This window comes from Balearica regulorum, chromosome 2, assembly GCF_011004875.1.
Source record: "Balearica regulorum gibbericeps isolate bBalReg1 chromosome 2, bBalReg1.pri, whole genome shotgun sequence".
NCBI lineage: Eukaryota > Metazoa > Chordata > Aves > Gruiformes > Gruidae > Balearica > Balearica regulorum.
Genome location: NC_046185.1, coordinates 97,548,674 through 97,569,184, shown reverse-complemented (window position 1 = coordinate 97,569,184; position 20,511 = coordinate 97,548,674). Strand labels below are relative to the sequence as shown.

General features: G+C 42.6%; 1 long non-coding RNA gene across 1 annotated transcript; it reads right to left on the bottom strand.

The window, feature by feature from the left end:
- Positions 1 to 3,113: 3,113 nt before the first annotated feature.
- On the bottom strand, positions 3,114 to 18,527 carry LOC142600455 (uncharacterized). Its single transcript, XR_012833944.1, has 6 exons — positions 17,798 to 18,527; positions 15,170 to 15,818; positions 13,864 to 13,921; positions 10,614 to 10,735; positions 9,187 to 9,277; positions 3,114 to 7,282 (listed from the first exon to the last, which is right to left on the bottom strand). It is a non-coding gene; the product is annotated as an uncharacterized LOC142600455 (long non-coding RNA).
- Between the last annotated feature and the right edge of the window lie 1,984 nt (positions 18,528 to 20,511).

The following is a 20,511-nucleotide window of genomic DNA, read 5'->3' as shown; positions in this document are numbered from 1 at the left end:
ACAGCTAAGAAGTTTGTGATTGAACTAACTATTTGGAAAAACCGGCAGGTAAAACCCAAATACGATTACAATAGGCCAGACCTTGTGACCAGTAGTCAAAAGCTCCTAAAGTGAAATTTTTGCCTTTTTAAGGTCTCTAGAGGTCCCACCCTGCAAGGAGTTCAACATTTCTGAAAAGCAAGCCTAATACCTAAGGTGTTTAAAGTCAATACACTTCAGTTTAACTTCTGCACATTCGTGTTTGAAAACATGCATTTGAGTAAAACCTCTAGGATATAGCCCAATAATAGGTCAGAGCTATTAAATTTAATAATAATACTTGGTTTTCCAATGTCACCTGCTATGAAACACACTCAAAACATTTAGCAAGCCTTCAAGGTCCTTTCACTTTGAGAAGGTAATTTCCCTCAGTAACCAGAGAGCAGCACATGTATAAGAAAATAATGCCTTTTTATACACCTGAGACAAGCAGAACCACCTCCTTTGAGTATGTAGGACAATCTGGTTTTGCTCTAAGGGCTACGTTCCTCGAGGAGAAGAGACAGAAACCTACATACACCAACACGCACCTGCTTTTCGTTTTGAGACATTCATTCAGGTTTGTGGTGTGAAACCACCTAGCAACGATGCCATCGCCAGCTGGCAGGTGAAAGACAGGTTTGTCACTTAGTCTACTAAGAGTTCCCCTGCTACAACACACCGCCGCTTCTGCCTGTGTTTGGAAACACCGTTTTTTCCATCTGCTGCTTTTCTTCTACATCAGGATCAAAAGCTCCGGTAGCAGCATCCCCTGGCTCTGACACAGCGGACGGGCGCGATGCACGGTACGTATGCACGTGGGGAAAGGGTCCGTCTGCGGAGTTCAGGCCCCCAGTTTACAAACGCTGTATTGCAGAGAGGTGTGACGTCTCCAGACGCCTGCCTTACCGGCTCGGAGGTCACCGTTCCCACGGCAGAGGCAACCGAGCGGGCAGCACGCCTCCCGGCCTCGCTGGTGGAGCTCTCACCCGGAGCTTTGCAAGGACTCGGGTTGTTCCTGTCCGGGCCCACGAATCACCTTGGCCAGCGGTGGGAACCCCCAAAATCATGAGAACAGTCTCAGCTCCGGAGTCAGAGCTATGTGGTTACGTGACAGCTACGCGCACCGTGGCACGGCCGCAGCAGGGTTCGGCGTGCCCGAGCGGGAAACGAGGGCAGGTGTATATAGGGAGAGGAGCTCCACGCTTAGGCATTTGTTTCCATCAGGCTTCTCCAGATGCTGACAGAGGAGGACGATTTTGGGAGCGTGCCTTCCTAAGGGAACAAACCCACTTTAAAGTGGGGTATCGCTACCGCCGGGCTCTCGCACCTCAGAAAAACGGACCAAAATTCAACACTTTCGCTGCATCGAAGGTTCTGACATTCTGATTACTATTACAATAATTACATTATTGTTTAATTGCCAGAGGGCGGGGGGGGGGGGGGGGAGCGGGGGGGGGGGGGAGCGGGGGGGGCAGCCCCGGCCCCGGCGCTCCCGAGGCGCCACAGCGCCACCTGGCGGGGCGCGCTGGCACCGCCGCCGGCCCACGTCCCCGCGGCAGGGCGGGCGGGCGCGGACACGGGCGTGGGGGGTTCCCAGGCAAAACCAAAAGGGGCCGGGTCTCAGTCCGGAAAGGTGTCGTGTCCCCCCCACCCCACCCCGTCCCCCCTCCCGCGCCTATGCAGATCCTTACAGCCGTTATACGTATTTGCGGAAAAGCTGCCGTTGTGGGTTATTTCAGCATTACCTAATGGTGTTCAGGGATGCTGCAACCGGGGGTCGCTTCAACATTATAAGCAGTGTTAATTAATATTTCATCACAAGACAGAGCACCTGAATTTGCCACAGATGCGCCAGCATTCGGCTCTTCAGGTACGGGTGGGCACTTCTGGCACAGGCGTTACTTCACTCGCACGTCTGTGAGTCCGAACCAGCCCCAGCCCGAAAGAAAATCCATGCTCTGTCGCGCCGCGTCACCTCACAACCAACCAACGCTTTAACACTTAAGTCAAAATCACAGGGAGAATAAATAGAAAGTTGGTTATTTTGCTGAACGTATGTGAGACTCATGTACTAGAGGAGAGAAAAGTTAAGAGAGCACGTTATTTTTATCTATAGCCTCAGGTTTGGGGTTGGTGGTTTTTTGGTGGATTTTTTTTTTTTGTTTGGGTCTGTTTTTGTTTTTTTTTTTTTAAACCAGATGTTGCCAAATAGTTTTGACCTTGAATCACACATACCTTAAACGGGATCACAGCTTTCTGAGGAACAGCCCCCAGGCTCTAAACCATTACATCGCTAAAGCAGCCTCCTTGTTGCTGTCTGCCAAACAATAGTCATTGTTCCTGTAGGATCCGTCCAAAAATAACACAATGTGCAACTGCCTTCCCACTGTTGTCTTTGCAAAAGTACTTATGATTTCCAGAGATGACTTTACGGATGGTACATAGCACAAATAAAACAAAAAGGAGCAGAAGAGCTTGAAAAGCATGTAGTAACACTGGAAGTGGGTGGGGTAGGAATAAGAAAGTGGTAGGGGATGGGAGGGAATAAAACCATTATGAGTTTATATTAAAAGACAGTGAAGTGTTTAAGTTAGGCAGCTGGTTTTATGTTGCTGTGTAGGTGAAAAATAAAATAAATATTTGAGTACTCTATGCGCGCAAGTCATTAAGACTTGCGTATTATTCTTGAGCAGGGTAGTTGGGCACTGGCACCTTACTTGGTGCTTTTATGTGGCACTGAGTTTAGAAAGGAAATGAGTTGCAAAGAGAGAAACAGATACAGAAGGTTGCAGTAGTTTTCTCTCTTAGCTTTCCCCCTCTTTCTTCAACTTTTACTACAACTTTGCTGGTGATGTTTCTCAAGACACAAACATAATTTTGAATGACTGTTTGTGAGGGAACATAAGATGGCTACCCCTACTGGTTGGGGAAAAATGTTATTTGAAATGAAATATCTGGAAATCATAGGGATCACAAACACACAGCTAAATATACACAGCCTGTGACTTATGGGCAGTCTGTACTGAATTCAAAACTGCAGAAAGGCATACAGGGGAGGAAAAAAAAAAGGGGGGGGGGGCGGAGAGTTGTTCCAAAGTGCCTCCTTAGTTACTGAACTTATTTCCTACCTGTAGTTCAAAATAATACCAGTGAACCTTACCTTTTCTGCTATCAATAGTCCAGGCCACAGAAGAGGCATCTTGGTTAATCAGTGGAACTTCATATTGCTGCTGTCTGTGCATACATTTTCTGATGTAAATTAAAGATCGTTCATCTTCCATCAGTAAGACATTTATCTCACCAATAAAGAAAGGCCAAGTCCACATGCACACTGTACATTGTATGAAAGTTTGACTTTTGAGTTTTCTTCCATATTTCCACTTCTAGTCATCAGTGGTTTAAGTCACCCCAAGTCTCAGTTCTAGATACTTATTTTAGAGCTGAGCTTTGACCCAAGTCCTGAATCATAGGTGCAGGAAAACTAAAATGGGCTAAGAAAAGTCACCTCGACTATTTCAGATGAAAGCTAATTTTTCTTTTTTTTTTTTTTTTTTTCAGTTTGAAATTCTGGCAAATACTGAAACTCATGTTTCCATGTAATGCTCTCCAATTACAACATATTTACTGACCACAGCATATTTATTGCTGACAAAATGTTGCAAATCCCTGCTATAATGGGCCTCTGTTTAGCCATTACTGGCTATTTGATAAATGATCTGCGGTGTTAGGAGGTCACAGAAGACTAGTAGAGAAACACGGGGGTGGGAGAAAGAAAGAAAAAAGCCCCCCAAAACCCCAAACCCCAAGTGGCCAGCCGAGACCAGACTGTGGGAGAGACTCAGTTATGCTCTCTTTAAATATGACCATCCCTTATAAGGGAGAAAACCATTAGCAATGTAAAGCACAGTCTGTAGGCAAAGCCTGTGCCATTCAGACGCATCCTCCAAGCTCTGTCCCTAGCGGCGTGTCTATATATGCTCATCATAAAAGTATGTTCTGTTGAATGTACAGCTGCAGCGACTTCCTCCTCGGGGGAGCTGGCATCTACACGTCTAGAGAAACAAGCACGTGGGTCCAGGTCTGACCACCTGAGTCCACGTGGTGCAAACTTCTTTCAGAGCTGGAGGAAAAGAAACAACCTGGAGGAAATGGTGCAGGATGTCGTTCCACCAGTGCGCTGTTGTCATCAGCTGGGAAAACACAAAATAAAAACCCCAAACAAAACAGTCACAACGGAAATGAGGTTGATCTGGACGTTACGCTGACAGAAAAAATGCAGTTCCTTTTAGTGGTGGTGCCGTCTTTTAGGAGTTTCTCATTTATTTTGCTTAGCTACTGGGGTTTGGAGTTTCCTGATTATCAGAGCACTCGAAGCACTCCTACATTCTCTGTGCATGAGTGCCGTCTCCTATTCCCTGATGAGAAAGACTTTTTTAACAAATTGATAAGATGGAATTTTCCCATACAGTTGCTATCAGGCAATTGGAGCACTGCATGGCATGTTAGAAATGAAAAAATGTGCTTACACTCTTTTTAACTTGGCCGAGCTCTCCAGTTCCCCCTCCTCCTCCTCGTCTCAGGGTCAGAGAAACCTCTCCCAGGCTACAGCACTGCCATAGCCGTAGCGAATGCCGGACGTGGCCTCGTGCCCTGGGTTTGGTCCTTTTGCACACCTACCTTAACTGAGGGGGAGTTTCAACAAAGCAGAAAAATAGGTAGTTGAAAGAATGAAAAATAAACCAATGTATCAAACATCAGTAACAAGCTCACGAAACCCGCGTGCTGAATCTTATTTGTGTATTGCCTCATACGCTTTAAGGAGCAATCAGTAAAGCCTGATTTCTCTCAGACAGACTGAAAACGTCTGAGGCCCGGGTTTGTAATGCAAAGCATGCTCACTCTGGGGTTCCTACTGGAGGGCTTTCCTGTGGGAAAGAAGCAAGGGGCACTAGGGAATTCACCGCTTGCTGACATACCATCTCACGAAACACCTAAAAATCCCAAAGGGTTAAAGAGGAGATTTAAGTTTGTGCAAGCGGCATGACCACAGAATAATTTCATAATTAACAGAGGAGTTCCTGTCATTTAACGCCGCTTGCGGTGAGCTTTTGGTTCTGCGTGGTGTCGGGAGCAGCCAGGGCTTTCCAAGGGCGGGCAGGACGGGGCAGCCGGCAGCAAGCCACAGCTGCCGACAGCGTGCTGCTACGGGCGGGCAGCGCGGGCCAGCTCAAGGACCTCGCTTCCTGCCATTGTCATCCCTGCCGCCCTGGAATTTCATCCAAATGGATTTGACCCCTCTGCTAAACAGCCCGTGCATACTTCCCTGATTAGGGTATTCCTGTGCGAGGAGAGGATGGAGTTGGGGAGGTGGAGGTGGAAGGAGGGTGTTTGCTCCATCCCTGCCAAAGCGACGCAAGCGTGCTGCTACGCTCCGGACTTCTGGCTCGCACGCGGCTTTGAGGAACAACAGCTCACCCATGTGATGGGGAGTGGATCTGTGCACCTCAGGTGCTAAAGGGGAAAGAAAATAACATGAAGGATGCAGTACTTCACTCGGCTTGTACTTGTTTGCAAAAGAAATTTAGGAGGTGCCATTTATGCCCTGTGCTTTAGGAAAAGTCTGTTGTTATTTCAAATTTTCAAAGTCTGAAATGCATTTTCCTGCAGCTATCAGTCTGCCATAATGGCTTGTCATGCTTGCATGCGCATTTTATTTCTACACATACTTCATATTGATTTTGCACAGCATTCCCCTGTGCAAGCACTGGTCTTGGTTTCTGCTTGTGAGAAACTATCTTTTTGCAAACTCTCTTTGCAGGAGAGCTGATTCTTTTTTCCTCCCCCCCCCCCCCCCCCCCCCTTTTTTTAATCTCCATAGGATGATTTTCATAACAGTTCACTGCCACTAAGCCTCTGACATCTCAGATGATGGTCTAGTTCCATCCCCCAAGAACACATCTGGGTAGTCTTTGCCTTGAGATTTGATGGGTGTAGCCACCCCAAGGATGACTGCTGGTCAAGCTTCCTTGTAGCTTTAAGCAAGAGTGAATATCAGAGGATAATACTCAGAAATTCTGTTTCAGCAGATTGACCTTCCTCCTAAGAGCATCTTTTGTTTGAACAGATCTCTGGATACTTTGGGTAGGAACTTTGGCTGGGTGTCAGCATAGCTCTACCAGAAGTTAGTGGGATCCCGTCAGTTGGAGTTGCTGACCTGGCATAACGTAACTCTGCATTGAAGCTCTTTCCCCTAAGAAAATCTAAATATCCCTAAAAATATTGATTAAGCCTAAAAATAGGATAAATACTTTAATACCACATTTACAAGCAGGGAAGAGTCTCGAGAAGACAAGATCCAAGTAATTCATGGTATCTACTGCTTCTGGATGGGTACGTGTGAAAATGCATCTAGACTGGATTTTCGGTCCGGCTCAGCACAACAGCAGTCAGGGGAATTGGTTGCCTGACGGTACTTTTGATGGCCAGGCCGTAGGGGTCTCATACTGGATTATCCTCAAATAGAAAAGCACATAAACCAAAAGCTACTTTTAAAACACACGAAGCTAAAAGGCCTGGCCAGAACACTCCAGACTTACCAGAAGAGGAACTAGGTCTTCCGGCTCCCCGCACAAGACCCTAATTTCATTCCCTTTGTCTTTACTGGGCTTTGGATCAATACATGCAAAAACTGTTTCCTCTGCGCTGGGCTTTATCTTTGGCCATCCACTCAACTACGCATTCCCATACAGTCACATGCTATTATTATGGTTTTAATTAGAAAAAGTTACATAGCTATATCTATTGTTTCAGTAAAGTTTTGGCCACAAAGTTCACATGGCCACACTGAGCCGAAAACCGAGGTTATCAAGTAATCAAGCTAAGCACATTTGTTGCAATTATGGCTCCCTATTTGTTTTATTCACGCACACTCACCTTCCTCTCCTGCCTTCCCTTCTCCCAAGCCTTACCGCCAGCTTACCAGCTTGGAGCAGTTTATTGTTGCTTTGTTGTGAGCAGGGACCCTGCATCATGTAGACAGCTGAATTAAATCCTATCGCTGTACCGATCTCAACTGACATTTTGACAGGGGCGACACGGGCGTGCCTTGGCAACGACGTGGCAGTAAATGATGTTACAGCAAAAAGACACCGTTGGAATGGACAAAGTACATTGTTTGTAGCTGTGCTGCATTGAGTTCAATCTCAAGCCGGGCTGCCCTTAGCAAGTGGATTCAAACACCATAATTGATTGAGAGTTCTTCCTGTGCCAAAATAATAATGAGACATAAAAAGAGATTTGGACATTCTTCCCCTTTCACTCTCATCCAGACTCTAAAGAAACAAACAGCTTCATCACACACGCACGCAATCGGGTATTTTGAAATAAAAGTGCAAACAGAAGACTGAAGTTGTGGAAAAAATTCTGTTCTTAGTTGCACTGTCAATAGTCACGTGTAAACTACGTCAAAATATTGGCCCCTACAATTTAACAGAACTTTCATCTTCTACTGGTAAAAAAAGTTATGCCTGATAATCTACATAAAGTGATTATGACCTGATACATCACTCCATATGACTGTTTTCTTATTTACATTTCACTCATCTTGGACCATGTCATTGAGCAAGTCCATTTTACTTTTAAATTCAGCCCATCATTTTTTGGTTCTTCGGAATCAGCACGAGGTAGTTATGTCTGGATCACTGCGATGAATGCTGATATTCAAAATTAACAACAAGTTAGCTTAAAATGGCTTATTAATTGATTTAGTTCAATACCTGGAAACTCTTATATGGATAGTCTTACGTATTTAAGCCTTGCTTCGTTCGGTTTAATTATGCCTTCTAGAGATTCAGCTTACTGATAAGCATAGCCACTCCACTCTGCTTTTCACTGTCTTTAAATGCCATGTTGAAAACCCATGACATTAAGAGTACTTCAACTGGGGTTCTTTTTGTTTGTGTTCTGCCCAGTGACCTCTTAACTCCTACGCTTTTCTCAGAAGCAAAATAAAGACTAGAATCTCTATTTCTGCCTTTTGTTCTCTATTTATGAAAAATCAGATTTACTCATAATTCAGTGACACTGGAACAGTGGACCTAAACCAAGCTGCCACCATGATTCATGGCTGAAGAAAGCAGGGGCTTGCAACACAGCTATTGTACGTACATAAAACCAGCCTGGTACGCATCCCACAATCAGCCCTCACGCTTGCACAGCCAAGGATGTGTAAGCCCACATTTGACCTTAGTTTAGCGGCAGGCTAAGGCTACGCATGTGGTTAGGTATTCTGGCGACACAGGGCAGTTGTTAAAGCTCTTGAGCATCTCAAGGGAAGGGAATCAAACCAGGCGACCCAAAGGTGCTACACAGAGTACTGGTGTCTTCCTGGGACAATAGCCTCTGCCCAGAGACCAGCTTTTGTTCTTTGACTTCCCCCACTAGTTTATTCCTCAACAGCTTCTCCATACAGAAGGAGCCTTAAGTAGCTCTTTTTGAGCTCTTTAACTTGAGAGAGAAGGATGGCAGCTATCCTCAAACCCAGTGGTGATCCCTCCATCAAAACGTGCTTAACACAAGGTTTATTCATGGGCCAGAGGTCTATTGTTGGCGAAACGCTCTGTGCCTGTAGCAGAGCGGTTAGTTACCTTCTTTTCCATAAATGCCACCACAAAAAAAAGTCATATTAGGTTTAATTAAATGGTAGGATTTATCATTTTCTCAAGAATTAAGGGGTTTCAAATACGGTGGCAAAACCAGACTTTTCTAGATCTTGTAACAAATGAAGTCAAATCCTTGGAGTCAACTATTCGTGGAATCTGGGAAAAAAAAAAAAAAAAAAACACCAAAAAAACCCACAACACCCAACCACCCAAAAAACCCCAAATCAAAACATTACGGAAAAAGATGTAGGCAATTCCCTGATAAGAGATCAGAGGTCAGATCTGATAGAGCAAACGGACAATTTTTGTTCTTTCTCAAAAAATGAAGGCCACACTTTGTTCAGGATTCCTCAAAAAAATTGTGCAAGAACTAACTAACTTCAGGAACAGAATGGTAATTAGTATCCCTCTTCTCAAGCATCTGTTTTGCTTTCCTAGGCAATGTATATTTCAGCACAGTATTGATTAGCTTTGATTTAATGCAAGTTTTCCTCTGACTACTCACCTGTAATGATGAAGATTTTTCCTCCTCAAATGCAAATAAGCAGCAATATCATTTTAGAGCAGTAGGTATCAAACCATATAGTGACTTATACCTGGATTTTAACAGTTCAGAAATGAAAAGAAAAAATATTATTTATTCTTAATGAAACCAAATGTAAATACGCCTTTTATTATACCTACTTTTAAATTCCCTCCCTGACTGTCATACTAATAAAGGCTGTAGGTATCTAAACCAGGCAGTTAATGGAGACACAAAGTACATTGCAAACTACGTTACAGTGGTAAATATCAACCATATTTCATTTGACACCGTGTGAGACACCTAGTTTGCCTGTCCTAAGCAACCTTTTGTGTTTCTTTTAGAGCTCGGAACAGTTTGCATTTTGTTAAAACTGGTGCCACTAACGGAAAGAAATGTGCGCTACTCACTGAGCCTGATTTCTAATACAATTTGTCTGTCACTGTATCAAATTCATATCACAATGAAAAATGAATGGCATAGATTAGTTTTGCACTTGAGACTTTTCACCAGCTATTTCATTCCTGTGCTCTGAAAAGGCTCGTAATTAAATCTGACAGACATGAGAAATTACTCAATATTAGGCTCGCACAACACAGAGCTCCTGAGAAGGGCCAGAACAGCAGATACTCCTATTTCAGGCTTCTTTTGCTTCTCAATAACAGCGACGAGAGTACGTTATTGCACGAGCACCATTTATTTAATGAATCCAGACTCTGGTTCTGTCTGTCCTCACATGAGGCATCCAGCTATTGCAAGGCTAGTTAGCGCAAGGATACGCTACAGCTGAAATACAGACGATAAAAGATCACAGCTACCTTCTGCCCCTGCTGCTGCTGACCCTTACGAGACCAGCTCCTGTTAATTTTCTGTTTAGCTGGCTTGCTGGAAGAAAGGGACAACAACTTAAAGCCTTAGTTGAATATTTTGGAAAGGTCTTTTGTTTGGTTGATTTTGTTCCCCCCCTCCCCCGGCTCCCAAGAACAGCACTTTCTTTCTGCCTCTGCCATTCCGTTTCTCCACCTCTCTCTTTAATGCCAGGCACAGAGTAGGAAAGGAGTACAATGGAGAGAGATTTGGAAGTTCCTACAAACCAACCTCTTCTGCTAAATCCATCTCCGCATTCCCGATTTCTACAAGTATATGGCGAGACCAACACGAGGACAGAGAGGCATCTAGAAAGCACAACATTACTTCATGGCCTTTGAGTCAGCTTTTCAATTCTTTGCTTTCTCTTTGTGTGAAAGAGTTCAATTAAGCCAAAAGAGCATTTCTTATTAGAAATGTTAAAAAGTGCTTAACACCCCCCCCCCCCCCACCCCCCCCGCAGTGGTATAGGGACAAGAATCAGCACTCTGCATAGTGGATACAGAAATATTTTAACACTGGCGCTGGTGATGTAGACTTACTTTTTATTGCACAACTTGCCTTTGTGTTCTTCCCTTACGATCTCCTGCACGTCATACACATTCGCGGTACTCTTCCAGCAGTGAGGTTGCAGTGGTGGTACGGAGAGCAGAACAGCCCTCGCCTGCAACAGAAAGTGAGCTTTTATTTACGCCATGAATCTTCTATGCCACCTAAAGGTGCCAAGCTGTTTGGGTGTGTGGCTGGGTTTTTTTAAGGGATATGTGTTTTAGGAAACATGGTTGTTTGTTCAGAATGCTAAGCAGCTTCATAGTGTCTCACGGGTAGGAAATACAACTAGGAGTCACCTTAACAGTGAACAACTGGCACACGAGTAGCAATAGTGCCTCATGCAGTCTAACTGCTGGTATTTCAAAAGGTGACTGCGTAAGCATGGATGTCTATAAGGCACCCTGCTGCCTGCACATTATTTGAAAGTTGCTGTAGTTTTGTGTGATTTTTTTTTTTTTTTTTTTTTTTTAAGCTTTTACGGTCTCTGTAGAAGTAACAGTTTGACTGTAAAGCAGGGCTTGGCAGGCAATTTAGCTTGCCAGTGACAAAACTGCGGTCTCATATAGTGTCTGATACCAGAAAAGAGCAAAGAAAACATGGAGATAAATTCTGAGAATTATAAGAAACCCTAATTCTAAAATCCTGTGGCTCTTTGTGAAAACACACCTACACAAGAGAGAAGCAGACAATGAATTTCTACTGAATCATTTTTTACCAAGATTTCCTCAAGCAACGTATCTAGATTATTCATTGCCACCTCAAGCACAGGCTCATAGGGTCACAGGTTAACCCAGCTCGGAAGGACCCCAAGGAGATCATCCAGCCCAACCTCCTGCTAAAGCAGAGGCAGCTACGAACACGGGGGTTTTAAAAAACAAATCTCCCAATTCTTTTTGTTTATGTATTAAACACCACTTACAACTAGAAAGCAGCCTCCTGAAGCTTTTGAAAACAATTGTATGTTTCTAAAGAGGAAGAAAAAAAAAAAAAAGATGCAAGGGTATGTATTTAAACATGACAGGACATGAAGCTTTCCCATCATCCAGTACCCAGTGCAGAAGGCAGGGAAAGAAAAACCTGTCTTGGTAAATAGATACATTAGCACATACGAGAGGGGACATATGGTGACAACGGAAATGGCAACATCTGATTCGTACCAGTTAACTCCAGGGAAAACATGTAAAAACCGCTATTGCCTTCAACAGAGTTGTGGTTTTACCATGTGGAATTACAATGATGTAAGCCCAGATTAAGTGAGCTCATAATCAAACTTTTAAATCTAGTCAAAAGAGGTGTTGGGGAGAGGTAGTGCTGACCAGTAATTACAGTTTAACTGTAATTACAGTAAGACAGTATTACGAACAAGTAGCAGCAGCAGAACTCAGAGAAACATTTCTCACCCAAACCTCCCTCAAACCAAAATCCTTACTTGCAGGCCTGACTTTGTTTCAGATGCTGTCGTTCATGTGTAGCAAACTTGACTTTAAGCCCAGGAGAGCTTAAGAGTTCCCAGGAAAGAAAATGGCTCAACAACAGAGTAATAAAAAGCTAAGAAAGTCCACATCATGTGCTGAGCTCTAAAACCAAATGTCTACTCAGGGAGTGAGCTAATGCACAAGAAGATGAAGTAGGAAACTGCTAATGACAGACAAGCTCCAAATTGAATTGTTACTGGGGATTCTTAGGTGCCTATCAGATGAAAAAATAATTGCAGCAAAGGAAAATACAAGAAAACATCAGAAAAAACCCCAACCCTATTCTTATTGTCGATCTGATGTGGAACATTCTCCTTAACAAAGAGCATTTGCCTCATCTTGAGTCACTTTCCCAAAGCTTTGTTAAAGCAATTGTAAATACACCTCCTAAAAAAAGCAGAATTGCATTGGCAGGGGGAAAGTCATGGTGATCCAAAGGGTCTTTTCTATCTCTAATTACCATGACCTCAGCTGGACATGCCCAAAAACTTTTAGAGAGGAATGTGTGTTAACACTTCCATGAGGACATGGGTCCCTGGGGAGATGAATGCATAATTGCTTCAGCAAAGAAACATCATCTAACTAGTCAGGAATGAAAAGATATCATACACGGAGCCAGTATTAGTCCAGTTGGGCAGTTTCTTGTTTCTTTTTTTTTTTTTTTTTTAATTACCATAAGCAGTCTCCCAGTATAATCCAGGTGATTGATTTCAACAAGGTTTTCTATCCCAGTTAGCAATGAACCTCCAAGACTTCAAATCTTTTTAAAGTTCAGATTAACAGTTCAATTCTGCAATATTTTATAAGATTTCAAAAATTTGTATCACTACCAGATAAGCAAAAGTTTGTTTGGGGAAGAAATTGCAGCATATTTCAAATATTCTCTTCACTGAGTATGCCTGCCCTCCAAAAATCAATGTCTGTAGGAATAATTAGGGCTGATTGAACTCCTATTGTTAACAGTACTTAAAAAAAAAAAAAAAATCAAGTGGCATTATAAATATTTATATGCTGTCTGCTGGAAAGTTTTTAGCTGCAAAAAAGCTTTGGGAAAAAATATTTCTGTTTTTGCTTAGTTTTCAAAAAATAAAGAATTTTAAAAATACAAAAATGTTAGCAAAGGTTTTCAGCAACATTATATTTAAGTTTTTTGTTTACAGCTTTCTATTCAACAGGCACATAAAAATGTCATAGGAGATTTAAAAAACAACAACAAACTTCAAACCACATCCATTAAACATTTCCTGAGAGGGAAAAGGAATTACTGACATTTTTATTGTTTTATTTTTCATAAAGGGAAAGCACAAGTGCTTTGTTTCAATAGCAAGTTCTGAGGAATTGTCAGAACAAACATTATTAAGTACTAAAGTGGTGACAGTTAATTGCAATTAGATTCGGCGGTGCTACCTGAAGAGCTTATTGTATAATCAATGTAAAACTACGTGGTTAAACCAAATCAAAGGATTAACATAAAAATCAGCACGGGAGCATATGACGACGTCAGACTGTAGGCATACTACATCGCTGGGGTTTCGTCCCCAAGAGAAAGACCTGGGAATAATATCGAGAGTTACTGAGAAAGGTGGAGGAGGCCTCCCTGGCCTCAGCTAGACACGGAGCAGCAGCAGGATGCCCTCTAATTCGGAAATCAGGGAAAGGTTTTGTAGTTTTAAGGTCTTTCCCACCCCAAAACCTGCCCGCCACCATCAAGGTGGCATTCAGACCTAAAACGTGCTGAGCCTGAGAGGACTAGAAGAGCACATACCTGGGGACGTAAGCCTCTGGCTCTTAGTATCGGCTTTGTCAGTGCTGAAGATAAATATCTGAAGAGAACAAAATTTACAGTGTGGGATTTTTCTTGTGTTAAAACATTAAGGGAAAAAACAAACCAAAACAAACCCAGCAACTTCTGCTTGGTGCTCTATAGTGATATGACTTTTTAAGTCACTGATAACATTCAAATTGCCTTAAAATCTATGATGGGGAAAGGCTACATTTGGAAGAAAGATCAGGATATGAACTTCTACCCAATCTCTCAGGGAGGCTGAGATTTTTTATCATCATCATTACTTTGTTATTGTCTTGAGATTAGCCTTAACAACAAGAGCTATTTTTGAAACCGAAACATGAGTGAAAAATGCTTGGGTAGCGAGCCAAGGTTTCCTAGGGCACTGTTCTTAGCTGGTTTTTTTCAACATTCTGGAAAACACTTCAAAAATAACTGTTTGTTAACTTACCCTTTTTTTTTTTTTTTTTTTTTTAATTAAAAAGAAGCAACATATACTGTTAGCTACAGTGCAACACTCCTTAATAAGCCTGAACCACACTTGGGGGAGATACGTATTTGCAGCTGAATGCAGGCAGGGCATCCCAGCTCTTCTAAAATGGAGTTAGACTGTGTTTCTTAAAAATATCAAACTGATAAGATTGCTCGAGATGGACACGTATCAGCAAGCAATTTAAGTATGTACCCCACCTTTAACTCACTGAAAACGCCATGTGTGCAGATGAATATATGCATTTAGGCATCTTGCTAAATTGGGAAGTGTAAGATTTGCAAGGAACCGCTGCAAAATAAATCGGGAACTTATTGTTCCACTTTCTCAACTGGGAATGCATAAAGTTTGGAGTGACAGTTTAATGAACTTAAGATGAAGGAACTATTTTTCTGTGCCATTATGAAAATTTTCATGGATTAAAAAAAATTACAATTGACATTTTGTCTGAGATGGTTAAGGGAATAAGAGGTTTTCCTATCAGCAGAATGTGATTTTGAGAGGGTCATTCCTCTATGTAAAAGAGATAGCGGGCGCCTGTTCCCAAAAGCATAACATGGCTTTACTTGTGTCCTCAATTAAGACAATTCAGTGCATATTGGATTAAAAATGTTGTTTTATAGGGATCTTGCCAAGCCTACAAATGTCTTAATGTCTACAGCATTATGATTCAAGAACTGCAAGACGCCTTGACAGTTTGGCAATGAATTCTTCAAGAGGCATGATTTATTTTCTTCCTCTCGAAACTGTGTTCTTTAATAAACTAAAATAAAAAGGCACGCAAAAAACCCCCACCTGGCATCTGTCCAACTGTATGCTGGAAATAAATTATGAATTCGCACTTTCAGCCCGTGTTTTGGAAGCTGGGGTTTTACACGTCGCCCTTTGTGTGCCGCTGGGCTCTTCTACACCTGTTTCATACTGTACATATTTGGAATTTTTCTGTATTCTTTATCATTTCAAAGGCAGGAACATAAACATCTCTGCTTTTCCTGAGATGACTGTCTCTGTGTGTGTGCGTACACTTGCATCACTGAAACTTCCTAGACTCAAGTGCTGTTTTCTCTTGCCAGACACCCCTGCGGGTCTTCCTGAACAGCAGGCACTTTTTCAATAGCACCTTGGAGTTACTGAGGGAGAATAGAAGGTCATTTTCTAAGACAGGATGCCAAGAGGACGGGAATTGAATGGTGCTGGCTGGCCGCGAGACGCCATGCAAATCAAGAATGCAGCGTGGTCCCCGGGGAAATAGCTCATGAGCCTGGAGTATATGATAAACCTGCAACTAAAGCCTTCTTGGGCAACTGCGATAACAATGTGTCACATTCCAGAGGAGTCAAAAAACAAAGGTTGCAGAAGTCCTTGCAAAGCAGCGCTCCCTTAGACATCTGCGCTTTCAAGGAAACGAAAAGATTTGGCCAGTTTTGTCGCTTCTGGCTGTTTCCTGAAAGCAAAACAGAACAGTTTAGGGTTAGTCCTTTTCAAAACCCCTAAGTAAATGACAGCAGAAAGTAGTGGTAAGAACCTTTAACAGGTTAAAAAATTAAATATGCTTGTGCACCCACAATCTATTGAAAATAAAGTGCCACAATAAGGAGATAGTAAGCTGATATTGCCATTGCATATTACAACTAACTACTTATCTGAACGTAGCGTTAACCATCAGTCAGGAAGATTACGCCCATTTCTTTAAATTGGCTTTCTTACCCTTTTCATTTAGGCATTCTACGACTTTGATAGATAAGTAGTCACTTCATTACTGCTCATAAATTGAGCATAAACCGTCCAAGATACTCGTTCTTCTATTATTTGCCATTGTTCAGTGACTAGTCTGCGCAAACAAAGAGACCGTGAAATGACTGGAGCAGGTATTTGTTATTCGCTGTTAATTATCGATGCTGGCTGACCGGCCAGGTCCCATAGGCTGCAGGAGAGGTGGGGAAGGAATGGGAGACCAAACAAAACACCCTTGGCTAAGGTGACAGACGAAATTCTGCCACACATGTATGGAATTTGTGATGCAGCATGAGATTTCACAGGAGAAGCATAACTCACGGTGCCCTTGTGAGAACTGAGGAAGGAAAGATCAAGAGTGCCCCAGAATTCAGAAAGTAACTACACTGCACTTTTGCAAATCAGATCAGGCTTACCACCTCACCCTGCTTTCAACCTTGAGGTTTGCTGCTGCTCTTTCAGATCTGAAGCACCCAAGAGCTCATTTGCTTCTTTGTTCCAGATATTCCTGCCAATAGCAGTGCAAACACCACAGATCTTTGTGGTGGTGTTTTGTAAAAACTCTTTGATATCATCAAAGATCGCTTCTCGCTAGCAGAGTATCACAGTGCACCTCACAACACACCACTTCGACAACGGGATAAAGACCTTCGTGCCAAAGCCTAAAGCTGGAGATGATTAGCTGAGTTGTAGCAAACAAAACAACAACAAATAAAGCAGAGCATAAGAGCAGAAAAAAACAGTTTGGAAAAAAGCACCCAAATTATTCCATTCCAGGTAGGAAAGCAGTATACCAAAAAAAGAAAGTGCTGAGAACGCTACCAAAACAACAGCTGAGCTATCTGTCTCGAGGCTGCGTTTTTCCCAGGGACCCCTGAGAATTAGTGGAGCTGTTAAGGCTAAGGGAGGCACTGCCTCCTTATTTCTCCAAGGCATCCAGAATTTATGCACGGCCGAGTACGAAACACACATCCACAGCAGAAAGCTACCAAGAGAATGTCTAGAAAAGGATCTGCTGTGCAAGGGTGTAACACCGTATGACCAGAAAACCATCAAATACAGATATGTGACCCGTACAATAACTTCAATTTCTGGCACCATTCCTTGAGGCACCTTTTTGCCTGACTGTCAGTACTGCTGTTTGTGCAGTGCTTTGCTTCCAACTCCAGTTGCATGGCAACCTCTCACAGACCTCAGAGGGCACTGTTTAGACCACCGTATTTCAAAAATTAAATAAAGATGAACAAGTTACAAGCCCTTCTCATCTTTCAAAGATTGAAAATTATCCTCAAGCAGTCCAGCAGCTTCTAATTAAGAATACAGAAAGCGTCAACCTGATCAGAGAAAGTGCTAAAAAGCTATTTAACAACCGCAATTTGCCTGCCTGTCTCCTGAAGAAAAACCTCAAAGGTTGCCATTAATTTTACTTTCTGTTTTCAGAAGTGCATTTAAGACAATCAGCCCTTCGCTTCACTGGTAATACACTTACTTACAAAGCTTTCCGCTTCTCCTCTGCCCCCCCATCCGTGCTTCTGAAGAAATGCAGAGCCACAGAAATAAAGAAAAGTTGCAATACGAGTCATTTACTTCCACACACGTCCAAAGGACAGTTATGAGCGCTACAGGGTTTGGGAACTCAGGACATTTTGTTTTTTCTGTTACTCGAGCAAACGCAGTCCTTGCGAGTACCTGAGCTGTGCCAGAATCACGGGTCGCCTTTCCTCCACCCTGTGCCCACCCCACAACTCCCGGACAGTCGGACCGTTTTCCACTAAAGCTCAAGTCTCCAGGTGATTGTGTCTCCCGGAGCGTCACGGGCACTGGAGATGAGTATGAATTCTGTATTTGGATTTGCAGCCTGGATTTTCCCCAGCATTCAGAGATGCTCAGATTTAATTTTCCAGTTCAGATGCACCAGCAGAGATTGATACATTTGGGAAAAACAACAATAGCACGTTAGAATGGTGATACAAAGCCTGCAAACAAAAAAGAGATCAGTTTTCTATGCAGATACCGCTTATAGCTGAAACCTGTTACAGACCTAACTCTTAGTTTTTACTTCCTCATACTTAAAAATCTCCTACACAATTATTTCCTATATGATTCTTTCCTTCCTACGCTCCCCAGCTACTGCCCTTCCTGGTAGTGCGCCAGTTCTGTTATTGTTCAAAGGTGAAACACAATATTTATCCTGGGAACTCACTCTGACAAGCCTTAACCTAAAATGCTTAATTTACAGAAGAGTGAAGCAGCCCAGGGCTGGAAGGTCTGACACGGCATCGCCCTTCTGTCCGCTTGCTCTACAGCGATAGAGCCCACCGTCCTGCAAGTACAGAATGCTGATCACGTTCAACAAAGTTAAAAATATGCACTTACACTTACGATTAACTTCCAGGCAAGTAATAATGAGGTTGCCACGAGGACGCTGTGGGGTGCGAGAATAAAAAGGGGGGTGAGCCACTCGATCATGAACAGAAGCGATGCTTCCCTCCCACATAGCCTCACCGCACAGCGGTGAGAATTTCTCCATTTGTACAATTTGTGAAACAATTTGACTAGGCAGCTAGGCTGCCCAGGGGCAACCTACAGCTTCTGTAAAGCCACCTACAAAACGAAGCTGAATAATGAAGCTCTGATTATTTCTACTAACTGGAGATCTGCTCCCCCAAAGCTCATTGGCACTCTGTAAAAATTTCACTGTTGAAATTTTGCTCTTCCCTTTGCACCTTACAAAATCAACGCCTTGATGCTTTATTTTTTTTTTTTTTTCCCCAGAAAATAAGCGGCCACTATGTGGAAGTGAACTAGCCTTCATTCAAAACATGTTTTGCAAAAGGTTTGATTTCATTCAGTGCCAACCAGAAGACAGATGGTCATTTTATTTATGAGGGCTGGAGCTATTGTCTAGGTTTAATTAGCTGATTATTAGACTTCCCATTTCTGTTATTGCAGATCCTTAATTCTTTTCCTAACATGATGTGCTTTAAAAAATGTTTTCCAAAGAAAGCAGAAGACATTTCTATTTGTCCTAATTGTTCAGGAAATTAAAACATGCCTGATTTTTTTTTTCCCCCAGCTAATTAACTCAAAATACCTTGTTTCTCACTGCCAGAACTAACCTGTAACATCTTTCTTGCTCTCTCTCCAAATCACCAACTGCTCGTTTGCTTCCTTTCACCGTCCTACATCACTCAACAACTTTTTCCACCGGACGTTTTCTCTCACCAGTTGTTCATTTGCCCATAAGAAAACATATCCTAATGGATGCACTGAGCTTTTTTCTCTCCAGATATCGACATAGCACACTACTGTTGACGGCAGAAGTCACTTCTGGAGGAATAGAAGGTGCTGCTTCACGCAGGCAGAGGGGAGTAGGGGTGCGCAACGTGCCACCACGCTGCAGGCACAGGTAGGTAGGATGCTGAGCAACTACTAATCATTTTCACTGGATTCTTTAAATATTGTGATTGCGGGGTTAAAAAAATAAAAAGGTGAAAAGTTTTAGGACTTTGTTGTCACTGCTTTAGCCAGTAATTAGTGTGATCAAACACTTCTTGGAAGTCATCTGGGTCTTTAGATATTTCTGTCAGCACCATGTACGATCCATCAATTCAGTCTTCCACATGCTGACCTTTAACACATCAATTTTAGAGGCTGGTTTTAGCAACACTTGTCTACACATAATCTAGGTTAACTACTCCCACCTAACTGTGTATGTGGGCCCTCTTACTTCAGAATTAATTACTTTTTTCACCTGGATTTCATATTATGGAAAACATCCATAGAAAGCCAGGCCCTACACACCTTACCTTGCAAACCTTTCTGATTTTTTGAGGTGTTTGATATTGTGCCTGCCCACATGCAATTTGTTTACGTTGCCATTGCACATGGTATGGTTTACCCTTCATCAGAGCCTGAACAGCTATCACGAGAGTAAGGATTTAAAATTGAATTGACCCCTTCTTTTGACACTTGATCAATGCACCCATGTGCAGCAGCAAAGAATTATGGGTGAAATGCATTTACTAATGTATAGTTTGCTTTTACTGCTTCTTTAAGTAAAACATGGAATGCTTACTTACAAAAGTCAGTGGCATGAAACATCTATCCAAAGCTTTTCGTATGAAAATAGATCAGAGAATGATTAAAATAACAGTAATTCTCCTGAAGACCTTACAAATACTATTTGGTACTGAGACAGGGAACACTCTCTCTACCCATAAATCACAGATGCTACAGAAAATAGCAATAGAATGTCTTCATATTCTCCTTCCCTACCCCTTCAGCCCTTCTCTCATGATACCACTGCCCCGGGGAGATGATGAAGGCTTAGAGGAAGAAAATCGTTCTACTGCCGAGCCCGTTCAATACGTGTCATCTTTCAGAACATACTAATCGCTTGT